Here is a 13,784-nt window from a genome sequence, read left to right on the forward strand (position 1 = left end):
AGGGTCAAGATGTGTGGGCACAGGAGGGCAGCCATTGAAACTAGAGCAGGTCTGGTGAGACACTGGAGTTCACCACGCAAGCTCCACACTTTTATTTTTATTTACTTTATTTATTTTTATTTGTTTAATATATAATCTTTATTATATTATATTATTACTTTATTTATTGATTATATTATACCCCCTCCCCAAGCAATCAGCACCCTGTTGTCCATGTCCATGAGTCCTTTTTCTTTTTGCTCAGTCCCTCCACCTTTTAACTCCTCCCCCACAACCACTAGCTGTCCTCTGTTCTCCACCTGAGTCTTTTTTCCATTTTGCTTGTTATTTTAGACAAACTCCACATTTTTGGCCCCACTGACAGAAGGAGTTCTTATTTCTCCCCACCACCTTAATCATAGATGGAAAGAAGTTTGGTTTGGAGGTTAGGCCAGAGTTGGTTGAAAAATATGAACAAAACCATCCTCAAATCTTTCATCTCTTCCCTATTCTGGACTAGTAATCAGCTTTCATTATTCAGGCACTGGTGGCCTAAAATACCCTTCATCTAGACATTACACATTTGTTCTCCATTATTCCTCTACCAGAGTAAATATGGGAAGAAAAAACAGGTGAAATCCAAACCATTTAGAATCTGACTTGGTAAGATTCTAAAGAAGATAGGAAAACCATTTAGCTATAATTATGTTTTAATGACATGGGTTTAATTTCACCACTATCATTGGCCTCATTAAATCAAATGTTTGGGAACTGGCGGTTGCTACATTTCTTCTGGATCAAGGTCTGCAGATGTTAATACTGGCCACCTCTTATACGTAGGTTTCAATCTCGAACTACAAAGTTCCCAGGTTTCTAGCCCTGGAAAAACTAGTATGTATGTATATGTTTCTGAGTTGATTGTCTACAGACTCTATCAGATCCTCAAAACAAGTCTGTGACCTAAAAGTTTAAAAAATATCTTGTTGTTTTGTAAGCTCACATTCATGTTCTGTCCTAAGTGATTTCCATCGAGGTAAAAAGATAATTTAGTTTGTTCTTTCTTTTTCAAACATTAAAATGTTTGCAAGACCAGACAGAATACACCCTTACCACAGGAGCTTGTTATCCAAGGCACACTGTGCACAGCTGGCTTGAGGCTCCAGGTGTGCAACTGGATTGTTGTTGCAAAATACAGGCTGGGGTGGGCGGGGCTTCGGTTCCTTTCTCAGGGAAGTTGAGGTTCAAGTCCTGGTCACTATGCTTTAATCCTGTCTTGTAAAATTATAGAAGAGAAATAAGAAAAGGGACCCAAGCTTGAGTTCCAAGCAGGCTTTTCCCCCTAAGAGGCAGCCAATTGTTCTCATTTTTGTAAACATCCAGTCGTCTTCAGTGAAAGACAAAATGGAGGATTCTCTCCATCTGTTTTGACTGCTTTGAATATGGTCCTGCTAGCAAATGAGGACTTCCCCAGGACCTCTGAATTTCCAGCATCTGTGAAGTTTAGACTTCTATTTTATCTTCCCCTAATCTACTTTGAAAATAGCCAGAAATGACACTTTGTTGCAAGAATGCATTTCTCCTCCCAACCCAGTTTCTGGGCAGGTATCTGGGTCTTCACAGACCAGACCTCCCTCCATCCTGTCAAATGTACTTACACAGCACACTTTTCTTATACTTCAACTGCACTCCAGCACCTGACCCTTTGTCTAAATTATTGTTTTCTGCTGGCCTGGTGTTTGGCTGATTCCCAGGGTTTTGATAAGTACATTTGAAAGGGTAAATCTGAAAATGGAAAAGGCCATATAAATCGCACTTAGAAGTGTACACATTTGAAAATTTAATGGGATGCATCCATCTCTCCTGGACACCAAAGTGATGACTTCATAGATCACGTAATTGTTCTGAACACCTTCTCTTGACAACCCTCATCTTTGAACTTGTACCTGTTTCATTTATTGAAACTATTTGGATCATTTAAAATTAGCCTACTTTTTTTCCAGGTGATTTATTTAATGTTTATAAGTCCATCTTGACATTTTCTTTCATTTCTTCCACCCCCCCAAAATTTCACCCTTAGAGTCTTAGTGAAGGCATCATTTACAGCTAGAGACGCATATCTGAAAATGTATTACCTTTCAATAGTAGGATTCATCATCTGAGTTCATGTCTGATGGCCAAAAAGCCCCATTTCATTTCAAAAGAAAAATTGCTTCTGTCAGTGTAAACAGAATGCATTATCCTCTTTTAATAACCATTCTTAAGTATTCTGCTGTAGTACTTTTTCACAGCTGTATTCCAATAAGCTATAGAGTAATTGCCAGTTCTCCTGTCTAATAGGTTCATTATTCTTTTGCCATAATTGCAGCCATTAAATGTTCAATTGTTAAATTTCCACTCCTACATTTACTTAGTGCTACATTTTATAATGGGGCATGTCATTACAGCACCCCAGTGGCCATGGTTGTTGTTCAAAGTATTTCTAAAAGTCAATGGGATCCCTGTGAAATATGTCTTCATTTTTCATTTGTTCAGACATCTGCCTCCCACCCTTCCCCACACCTTCCCTTTCTTTTTTGAGACTTTCTAAATAGGGCCTTACAAAGTGGTAGATTTTACCAGAAGTGTAAGGACCTGACCTAGGCTGGGAGACAGAAAGCTGAGCCTTCCACGTCTCTGACCATGGCTTGCTCCCTTCCACGTCATGATTCATGTATAACAGGGTGATATAGTCGAGATCTCACTATGGAAATTAACATTTAAGACTTAATTTTTTTCAAGAGCTCTGATTTATCTTTTACCATGTTAAATTTGTGGGGATTTTTCATCAAACGCAAGATACATTGGTCAGAGGTTATGGCAGTTAACCCCGGTTTATGATGCTCCTGGTAATAAAGGGAATTTGTTTGACATTTCTGGACATGTCACATCCTCAGGTCTGGGCTCACTTACTATGTTCGATGAAGTCAACTGTGTTACCTTAGGAAGCTATATGACGAAGATGGATAGGGAAATGGTAAGATATTTTAACCACTCTACACAGTTGAGCATCTCCTGATTTGCTTGGCTTGTTTATTTGCTTCGAGATCTCACTATAGGGCTAAAGGGTTTTTTTTTAATAAAACATCTACTATTTCTTAAGCACCCAAACATTAACCAAAAGCTTTAATTTAGGTTACATTTCATTTTAAAGGGTTTTCTAGTCATCATTTTTATCAGTTAATCATCACTTTCAAGGTTATTTTATTTCATTTATTGCATTAGCTTTTATTTTCTTCTGCCTGAAAAGTAATTTTTACAACCAATGGGTTAGCATTGTAATTTTGTCTAACTTGTTTCAGCTCTGTGTCCTTTGGGGAATCTTATATGATTTAGAGTTGACTTTGTTGTTTCTTTTTTTGCCAAGAACAATAGGAGCCTTTTAAATAACATAGTTCATGATACCAGATGTGATGTAGATCAAGTTATACCCCCACACCAAAACCATTTTTTCACACATGTACTTGGACTCATTTGCCCCAATGTTAGCAACAATAATAGCAAACATTTGTTGAGTATTTACACTTGCCCTGTCTTTGTACTATATTATATACATAATCTCATTTAATCTCTATGAGACGAGTACATTTATGATTCCCACTTTACAGATGAGGAAATGGAGACTCGGGGAGTTTAAGTAACTCGTGCAAAATTATAGCTGGCAACTGAGAGCAGAGCCCACACTCTCCTCGTCCACTCAGCATTGTCACAGAGGGACTATAAACAGTGAAATGAGCTTAAATGTATTCACGAAGTAGCAAATGTTAAGTAACTCTGGAAAATTCTGCCAGCTTCCTAGGCAGACAGATCGAGAATACAACTTGTCAAATTTACTAGGCAAAAGTGAATATCCTGGACAAAATTCTTCCACTGTCAAATCTCCTCCACAATAAGCCTACTCACAAAATAGACCAAAGGAAATAACTATAAAATCGATCTGAGAGTGGAATATAGTTTACTAGTCCCAATGACTTTTCTATAATGAAAAAATAGACTTAACATATTTTAACATAGTTGTATCTATCCCAAAACTCTATCAAAGTGTCCCAGTGTAACTGTCTATCATATAAATTTTGTAGTAAGACTTGTATATAATTTATTTGCTACGGCTGAAAAAAAATGACACTTCTTCTTCTCTTCTGGCTATATTGGCTTTGAAACAAGCCCCAAAGTGAACAATTGTTGTTGTCAATAAAGCAGTTGGCTGTGTCACTTGGGAAAGAGATGAATGGAATAGGGTGATATTATTTTGACAATTACTTTCTTACAAAGAAATACAGTAAATATATCTTATTTTGCTCGTTTACCCAGAACACAATGGCACAGATGGGAAAAGAAAGAGCACAGCATAGGTAAGGTCGATAAGAAAGGCATATTGTATGGTTAACAATAAGAGGCACATTACCTGATGAAGTCAAAGGCATCACCCAGGAAGAATGACTATAATGGCTGCAGGAACAACTGGAGAGGAAGTGAAAAAGATAAGCATCTTCATGTCTGAAAACAGAGTTTCTTACCTGTCTCATTAGGTAGGTAATCTTCTGGTAGTGCCATAGTTTAGGAAATGGTCAGCTCCCCAAAATAGAAGCCATAAAAGATTTGTCAGTCATAACATAACTATCATTAGAGTTAATTTAGTGCAAGATAAAATTGGCTGATTGAGTTTTGGAAGGTTTCTGAAAGGATTGAGTATATACTAGATAAATAAAAAGCTGTCATTTTTTGCTCAAATTCTCCTTCGATTTTAGATGTCACAAAGAAATGACACTACTAAAGAAAATACATGCAAGTTCCATCTTGCATGGAACATCACTCTAATTACTTAATATATTCAAAAGCTTTTTATGAGATCATGGAGACTTAGTTACAATAACAAATTGTGCTAATTTATTTAAATGAACTATTCTAAATGAGAGAGTTTGGTAAAAATTTCTTATTTCAGGTATATACATATGAAAAGTATAAGTGGTGAAACGCGTCCTTTATACCTGTTCCTGACAAAGGGGAGTGGGATCAAGGGTGGGAAGTGGGGATGGCTGGGATGGGGGAGAGTGGTGAGGGAAAAATGGACACAACTGTATTTGAACAACAATAAAAAAGTGTGAAAAAGAAAACTAAAAACAATTATAAATGGTGAAATGGAGAAAGAGATCATCTGGTGACTTCCTGTTCTACAGAAATATAGTCAGTTCAACTTCTTTCATATCCTTGCTTCTCAAAAGAAATAAAAATACACATATATTAAATGCGAGAGATTCCGAGAGAGAGATTTAGGTTTAGAAAAATCTAAACTGAGTCTTTCTATTAGAAGGAAACTTACCTAGGTGTGATTCTACTCTTCCAGTTCAATCCTCGAGATGTCCAGAAACCACAGAAAAATTCATGGTGCCAGAGCATTACAAATGCTATATGAGAAATCCCTGGGGGAAGAGAAGGGCGCTGGCTCCTGGTATGTATGTTGGGGTGGGAAAGGGGTGGGAAGGCACCTGGAGTGGAAAAGGAAGAGGAAAGGGTGGGGGCAGCTGTCTTGTAGTGCACGTTCCTCCACCTGTTGCTGCCCTCAGTAAGGCAAAAGAAACCCCTCAGCATCCAACACTACTAACTGGTATTCTATGTACTGATGGTCAAGGAAGGCAATCTTCTTTTATATTAATCTTGTATCCTGGAAATCTACTAGATTGTTTCATGTTTAAGCAGTTCCCAAATGTATATTTTTACACATTTTAACATTGAAATGAATCTTAAAATCTAATTTATAAGCAGTCATTTCTAAGTAGTAGTCATCACTGCCTGTGAATCAGTGAACTTGGTCATAGCTATTGTCGTCATTTTAATTAAATTGCATTGTCATCATTTTAATTTAAATTGTATTAAATTGATGACAATGTATATTAAATTGTCATCAATTTCATTAAATTGTTAGTGATAACAATGGTGAGTGTAACTGCCAACTAAAATGTTTTTGAAACAGCTACACTGTTAAGTTTTGGGGAAGAAGTTACTGGGTACACAAAAAAGGCACAAAAACAGAGCAACAGAGCAGCACATATTCATGATGGGAGGAATCATCAAAGTATCATATTTATTTGCAAAACAATAACCAAGTGCAATACAGAAAGAAAAAAAGGAAAATTAACATGAGATGACAAAATTGTGTTACAGGTATTCACTGCAAGGGGTGCAAAATAATTATCTACCATATGTCAAGCAAAAAACTGAGGGAAAAACTTCCTTAAACTCGGGAAAAAGTGGAGAAACTGACAAATCTCTCTGCACAAAAAAGACTACTTCAAGCAGTACACATTACTACTGTCAAGGCAGTGTCAGAATTTAAGCGAGATCATCTTTTTTCTTAGTAGAAAATAATTATGAGTTTTAACAACTGATAAAAATTATAGACTCAAAGTAAAATAAAATGAATTTTAATAATACTAATTATCATTGTTGAAAAAAGGCAGCTGAATTTCTCTATAACCTTATTTTAAATTTAATCTTTATTGTATTTTTCCATTATCATTTAGTCCCCTTATACAATCCCTACCCCAACAATGACCACACTGTTGTCCATGTCCATGAGTCATTTTGCCTTTTTTCCCCATCTCTCCACCCACTAACCTCTCCCCCAGCTGTCATCTGCTCTCCATCTGTGAGTCTGTCCGCATTTTCCTTGTTAGTTCTGTTTTTTCATTAGATTCCACATATGAGTGAAATCATATGGTGTTTGTCTTTCTCTGACTGGCTTATTTCACTTAGCATAATGTTCTCCAGGTCCAACCATACTATTGCAAAGGGTAAAATTTTCTACTTTTTTTTTTCACCGCTGAGTAGTTTTCCTTTGTGTAAATGTCCCATACTTGTTTTATTCACTCATCTACTAATGGAAACCTGGGCTGCTTCTGTGTCCTGGTGACAGTAAACAACATTGCAATTAACATAGGGGTGCGTATGTTCTTTCAAATTAGCGTTTGGTTCCTTCAGATGTATTTCCAAAAGTGGGGTTGCTGGGTCAAAAGGCAAATCTATTTTTAGTTCTTTGAAGTATCTCCATACTACTTTCCACAGTGGCTACACCAGCCTGCATGCCCATCAACAGTGCAAAAGGGTTCTGTTCCCCTCTCTCCACACCCTCACCAGCACTTGTTTGTTGATTTATTGATGACAGCGATTTTGACAGGTATGAGACGATATCTCATTGTGGTTTTAATTTGCATTTCTTGATGATTAGTGACATTCAGCATCTTTTCATATGTGTGTTGGCCATCAGTATGTCCTCTTTGGAGGTGTCTATTCAGGTTCCTCGCCCATTTTTTAATTGGGTTGTGTGTTTATTTCTGGTGTTGACTTTTGTAAGTTCATTATAAATTTTGGATATTAATACCTTATCAGATGTATCAAACCCTTTCAATCATTTTTCCTGCTTTATTGTATTGGTTAGAATCACCAACAAATTCTAAAAGAAATGAAAATGGGAGCCTGTTGCCTTTTAGTGACTTCAAAAGCAAAGCTTTCAACATTTTAATTTAAATATAAGATTTAACAAAAATTGTTGTAAATTTATTATAGGTTAAGAAATTTCCCATGTTTGCTAATTGTTTTAATCATAAAAGGATCTTGATTTTTGTCAAATAGTTTTTTGCACTTATGAAGATAACTATGTATTTTCCTCGTATCTGTTGATGTGATAAATTATATTCATTAATTTTTACTATTAAATGAATCTTAAATTCTTAGATCGATCCCAGTGGTCAAAATGTATTGTCATCTCTCCTTTATATTACTTAGTTAAATTTAATGTTTTGTTTAGTTTTTACATCTATGTTTATAAATGACCTATCTTTCCTGTCTTGACTAACTTTTTTAGTTCTTATTATTAAGTTTAAGCTAGTCTTATAAAGTAAGTTAGGGAACATTCCTTCTTTTTTATACCTCATGAATCATTTGCTGAGGGTTGGAAATACCTCTTCCTTTAATGCTTTTTGGAACTTGCCATGACAATCTGGTCCTTGAGTTCTCAAAGTAGAAAAAGTCTGACAACTAATAAAATCTATTTAATGTTTATAGTTCTATAAGTTTTTCTGTTTCTTCTTAACTTGGAACAGTGACCACTATAGAATACTTTCTACTCTGTCCAGATAAGTCCAGCCATTGTTAAGATAATGAGAACAGTTTATATGACATTGATTTAGCCTGACAGTCAAGGAGAGTAGACTGGAAGGCACATATGTGGACAATGACAACTTCACTGTACTAGTCAGTGGGATGATAGACACCACCGAGTGAACATCTGTACTGTGTGACTGTCACATTCAAAATGACAAGAAGTAGAGCAACAAATCTGCATCAAATTTTGTTAAGCTTGAACATTCCTCCACAGACCCTATTCAGATGATTCAGGAGGCCACTGCTATGGGCAACTAACTGGCAGCTTCATCAGGAAATTGTGCCTGCTCATGCATCATGTCTCATACAGAATTTTTGGCAAAACATCGCATCGCCCAGGTGACTCAGCCCCCCTACAGCCCACATTTGGTGCCCCACAACTTCTGGCTTTTCCAAAAGTAAAATCACCTTTGAAAAGGAAGAGGTTTCAGATTGTCAGTGAGATTCAGAAAAATATGATGGGGCAGCTGATGGTGATTGGGAGAAATGGGTGAGGTCCTAAGGTACCTACTTTGAAGGGTACTGAGGCTTCATTGTCCCATGTACAATGTTTATTGTGTCTTCTTCAATAAATGTCTGTATTTTTCATATTACATGGCTGGATACCTTCCTGACAGATCTTGTAGCTTTATTGTACCTTATATTTTAATAAAATCTAAGAAGTTTTTAATCTGTATTTTCCAATTTATTTCCATGAAGCTGCCTATAAATTAATCTTTTTATCTTGAATGACTGTAGCTCCTACACTTTTACATTCTTGATATAGTTTGCATCTTTTTTTCCACTATCACCTAGAAGTTTGTCAATTATATTAGTCTTTCAAAGAAAAGTTTGTCTTTTTTAATTCTCTCTGTTAACTATATTAATTCTCTATAATTTAACTGTATTCATTAATTTCTACCATTATATTTATGTTTATATTTTTATTTATTTATTTTTTGTTTTTGGAACTTATTTCACTATTTTTTTTCTAATTCTAGTTTGGATGATTAGCTAATTGATTTTTGTTGTTGTTTTCCTGCTCTTCAAATGTCATCATTGTTATATGATAAGGATATATATTTACCTCTTGTTTTTTTAATTCCTCAATATTTGATGTGTAGCATTTTCATTTTTGTCAGTTTAAAATGCTTTCTAATTTCCATGATTTTTACTTGACCTATGAATTTACTTTATAAATGTATATTTTAAGTTTATATATATAAACTTTAAGTTGTAACTGTTAGATTAATTGCATTGTGATTAGATTATTGTCTATATGATTCCAACCCTTAGATACTTGTTAAGATTTGTTTTATAAACCAAAAAATGTTTAAATTTTACATTTGTTTGAATAGAATGTTTCTTGTAGTTGTTGCATGCACTCTTCTATTTGTGTCCATTGCATGAATTCTGTTAATCATATTGCAGAACTCCAGAAGAGCATAAGTGTAATGCAATTGTCATTACTGATGAGGCCATATGGCTATGGGTGGTTTAGAAATAATGCACATTTTTTGTGTACATCCTCCGGTGTTGTGTTTAATCTTCAACATTATTGTTCCAGAATTGCTAGTCATAAACACAAATAATGTTGGACCACTTCCATTATTCTTCTCCCACCAAAGTCAACCTACCTGACAACCAAGAGATTCTGGAACAGTCTTGTATTGTGCTTACACAAAACATTATTTTACAAATCAGATATGCAGCTGCTATGTGTTAATAAAAGAAATAAGAACACAAACATTACTTAGGGGACAATATTGATAAAGCAGGATGTGCTAGAACACAGTGAAATAATTTATTTGCTGTAAGCTGCTAAAACATCCAAACTCGTATGTCTTAAAAAAGCAGGTACATTTTACCTGACACCTGCTGAAAATATTCCCCCATTGTTCTACTCAAAATAAAAACCTGAAGTTCTGCATGTGCTGAAAATTGAGATGCAGATGGAAATTTCCACATGATTCTTTTTAAAATTTTGCTAACCACATTGTTGCATTGCCTCATTTCTCACCTAACCCTAATTCAAGTTAAATGAATTAACTTGAATTAGGTGCTAATTCAAGTTAATTTAGCACCACAGGTGCTAAAGTACAATATGGTGGCTATAGCATCATGGACACAGCTGATGTGATCAGCAGCACTGAGAAATTAGTGTATCATTTCAAATGTGAGCACTAAGACTTTTAATATTTAAATTATGATAACTACATATGTATGCAAAATCTCAGATTTTATTTCTATAAAATAGTAGGATGGCATTTATGTTTGCCCTGAACTTTGGTTAAATATTGATTTCAATACCCTGCTGAACTGTACTTTTAATGTAGCTCCAGAATAAACCTAGAGAAACCCCTGTGTGTGTGCCTCCAGAGACGTGTTCAAAATTGTTCATAGCAGCACTCACTGTTTATAAATTTAAAAAATTGAAAACACAAGTGTCGATTAACATTACATTGAATAAATAAATCATGGTATGTTCATACAATCAAATACTGCTTAGAAGTAAAACATAGACAAACTAGAGACAGAGATGAATCTTATGAAGAGGAATTTGTGTGAAAGACCAAGTTATTGAGTACATGTAGTATAATTCCATGCATGTAAACTCAAAACCAGATAAAATTAGACATATATTGTCTGAAAATACATGTGTAGATATTAAAACTATTTCTAAAAAGAGCAAAAAATATTAATACACAATTTTGATTTCTGCTTACCTCTGGGAAGGAGACAGTGAAATTAAATAGTTGAAGAGTGCTTTGGAAGCTGTAAGTTAGTGGAAATGTCCTGATTCTTGGGCTAGGTGGTGAATTCATAATTTCATCACATTATCATGAAATGGAATGGAAATAACAGCCTATGGTAAACCAATTATAACAGTGTGCCATGAACCAAGAATCGTGACTAATACAATTCTGTGCACCTGAGACCCACAGAAAAAGCAAGCAAAGCCAGGGAATTAGTATTTCAGAAAGGCATGGCCATGCATCCTGACCATGGCTTCTACTGCTTGGGGAGAGGAAAGGCCGTGACCGGGAGCCTCTAAGGTACTTTCCCCATTCCTGTCCCTGGTCTAGAACTGTGAACATGGGTTTACTTCCTAACTAAACTGCATTTATTGGTCTGGACACTTTCTGTATATGTAAAATAGTGTATAATTTTTAAAAGGTAAAAGTAAACACACAGACACGCAGATACATACTTATTACATATTCGGTTGTATGCAGGAAACCCACAGTGAAGTTTTGGTGGGGGCGGACAGTGGCTGCAGTCACTGGGGATGAGGAATCAGGAGTCAGCAAATCCATTTCTAACCAGGTGGTGGCTGTGTCAGTTCTGCTTCCTCTAGTCTCTGTAGCTGATGGTCACGGAAAGAAAACTGCACACTTAACTGCCAAGGCTTAGAACAGCTTCACTAAACTCACAACACCTGTAGGACCATTTTTATTACAAAAGGTAGTTTATACTCCACATACTCACAGTGATTTTCCTCTGCTAAACCAAAGCAGCAAATTTTCCACAGGCATCAGATAGCATCGCCTTATATAGCCACTGCCAGTTTTACTCCATTATTTACTATTTTTATCCCCCTTGACTGGTTCTGTTTCCACTGTACTTTATTAAAATATATTTATCATTTGTTAAACACAATTTTGAAAAAGAAAATAAATCATCGACAAGTGCACCAAACTGAGATAACTATATTAAGTTCTGCACATTTTATTTCCACTCACATATTTTTAAACAGAAGCAATCCTAATGTACATAGTATTTTAATTTCACTTTTCTCTCCTAACATCACAGTGTAAACATTTTTCCTTGTTATTCATGACCTTCATGATTATAATTTTAATAGTTGAATAATATTCCATAGATGTAATGGCTCATAATTTACTAAATAATTTCATAACTACTTTATATACATATTAGTTTTCAGAGACATCTTGTAGCTGCTATTTGGAAGCTGCTGCAAAGAACATTTCCTCATATGCAGTTGTTTTTGCTTCTGTGGGGTTATTTCTTTAGGACATATTCCCCAAGGTGAGCTTCCGGGTTAAGGGCTACGACTGTCTCCACAGTTCTTGTTTTGTGTTGCCACCCTGCTTTCAAGTCACCAGCAATGTACAAAAAGTACTGTAAGCAACTGGCCTTTGTGCGGTTAGTTATTTCCACTATCTTAAATCTTCCCTCTCAAGATAGAAGTTTCTGATGCTTCACTCTTCTCCCTTTTCAAAAAAATCAAAACTGCCCTGAATCTGTCTTGTCCATCATTTCTTCACCAGCCTGATGGGTCACCACCAAGGCCATGTGAACAAAGACTTCATGGTGCACAGGACTACTGCCTTGCCCAAGCATCTTTCAGTAGTTTCTTGAAGATATTTTTAAGATATTTATTCCCAAGTGAAAGTCCTGTATTGGATAACATGCTTGTTTTTCTGTCTAAATCTAGGAAATTTGCCTTCTTTCTGCTACTTCAACATGTCCTGTTTTTATTTTATCCTTCTTAAAAAGTTTTATGAAGCATTTCTGTTCAGTGGAGGTCTCCCCTGCTACCAGTGTTTCAACATGGGCAGGGCTGTTGGTATCTAATGTCCCATCAGCATCACTTTCTGCTGTCCCCATCTTGAAGCGCAAGAATAAGAGAAGCCAGAACCAAGATGCATGGAGTAAGCCCAGGCCTCAGCTCCTTTGTTCCAGTGGGACCTCTGTCCACCAGGACTCTGGTGACGTCAGCAGTTCCTGGGCCACCCAAAGGCCCCACCAGGGAGTCTACACACCTGCCGAGGGAGGCTGAGAGAAGTTGCCTCGAGTGACAGCAGAAGTTTGGCCACAATTTTACCCTGTTTTTTATAATTAACTCCTAAATGTGTACTCTCTCATCTTTTCTTTTTTATTTATTTTTTTCAACATCTTTTTGCATATTCTCTCCTTCCAAAGTGTATAGGTGAACTCTGCAACTTGTCCAAAGCCCCTATGGAAAAAAAACCCTAGTAAATGAATTTCAGCCGTAAAAACACATACTTGGCATGGAAAATAGTTTGTTCTACAACCACAGACAGGAACCCAATAAATATTGTTAATGAAAGTATTTAAATGAGCACTTCATCATATACAATGTTAAAATCCTGAGAAGGTAACTTTCTTCTCATCTTCCATGTGTCTATCAAACTTTTGTCAGAATATGCTACAGTAGAATGATATTGAAACTTGCAATTCAGAAACCATGCTCCTATAAAATGTATCTGTGCCAGTTAACATTCTATCTTGTTTTTCTCTCTTTCCTGCTGAGTGCTGAGTAAGGAATAGCCATTTCTATGCTGTGTACCAGCAGCCAGACTAGGTTAAAAACACCCATGGCGGGCAGAGCTGTTTGAACAGCTTTTAGTCACCAGTGGTGGCCTTCCATGGCTGACTTCAATTTTAATGACATTGCTTAATCTGAGAACAATTCGCAAAATGACAAGGGGCATTACAATGTTCCCTGTAATACATCATCAACTCTAATATCATTCTTTTGTGCCTATTTAAACATCAAGTTAATACTTATAGGCAATAATATTTATCAGTAAGTATATTGGAATTAGGGTTTCTTCCTCTATTAGATGAAACTGCGAAGTTGA

The sequence above is a fragment of the Artibeus jamaicensis genome, unplaced genomic scaffold (assembly GCF_021234435.1).
Source record: "Artibeus jamaicensis isolate MK-2021 breed Jamaican fruit bat unplaced genomic scaffold, CSHL_Jam_final scaffold_1019, whole genome shotgun sequence".
NCBI lineage: Eukaryota > Metazoa > Chordata > Mammalia > Chiroptera > Phyllostomidae > Artibeus > Artibeus jamaicensis.